Source organism: Galeopterus variegatus, unplaced genomic scaffold (assembly GCF_000696425.1).
Source record: "Galeopterus variegatus unplaced genomic scaffold, G_variegatus-3.0.2 Scaffold410, whole genome shotgun sequence".
Taxonomy (NCBI): domain Eukaryota; kingdom Metazoa; phylum Chordata; class Mammalia; order Dermoptera; family Cynocephalidae; genus Galeopterus; species Galeopterus variegatus.
The window spans coordinates 92,698-93,574 of NW_007726521.1; the positions used below are offsets into that span (position 1 = coordinate 92,698).

Here is an 877-nt window from a genome sequence, read left to right on the forward strand (position 1 = left end):
TACTGAGCATTTAATGGTAATGAATTATTATATACTATTTTTAATGAAAATATAGTAAGCCAGAATATAAATTAAATAGTAATTATTTACATTTAACTTATTTTTCTCTTCAAAATAAACTTCTACAGATGACATTCCAAGGTCATAGAGTGTGAAGAGGTTTTAGATTTTTGGTACAAGTTGTCAAATTTCCCTTTAGAAAGATTATTTTAGTCTATGTGACATTGACTGGAGTCAGTAGGTAAGTAATTAGCACTAAGTAGAAGCTAAAATTAATGCTTCAATCAAAAAAATTTCTTCCTCATCTCAAATGGAATCAATAGAACTGCCAATTATTCCTTAAGAATAACAGAAAGCCAAGATAATAAAAACCCTACGGTTCACTGCGACAAGGGCATGGCTGTAGGATAAAGTGCGCTAAAGCCAATTTTTACTTGATTCTCTATTTCACAACACAGGCCTTGATTAGCTAACTTGTCTCCCATGAAGAATGCCTGACCACATAGATGGATTCTCCTTTGGATAGCTTTGTTTATCCAGAAAAAATTGTAAGATATTCCCTCTGAAAATACTGTTCTTATTTGAAGAAATTGACCAGAAATACTCATATCACTTTCCTGCCCAATGTCTACTCCATTTTCCCCTCTTGTTTAATTAAAAAATGATTTAGGAGAAATCATGCATCAGTACCTAAAGCATTTAGCTACTAGTAATAAAAACCCAATTAACAGTAGATAGGTGATAGTTACCTACTATCTACAATTATACAGATAGGGGATTTTTTTTTCACATAATGAGAAACCTATAGGAGGCAGTTGCAAATATAAGTTCAGCTGCCATCCTCAGTGTGTTTGTTTTATTCATTCCAGGCACAAGA

General features: G+C 32.4%; 1 protein-coding gene across 1 annotated transcript in view; it reads right to left on the reverse strand.

Moving 5' to 3' along the window:
- The window catches only part of LOC103587056 (receptor tyrosine-protein kinase erbB-4-like), a gene marked incomplete at its 3' end in the record, with an annotated part of 234,500 nt that overhangs the window by 82,586 nt on the left and 151,037 nt on the right, over positions 1-877 (reverse strand). The gene's annotated exons all lie outside the window — the stretch shown is intronic.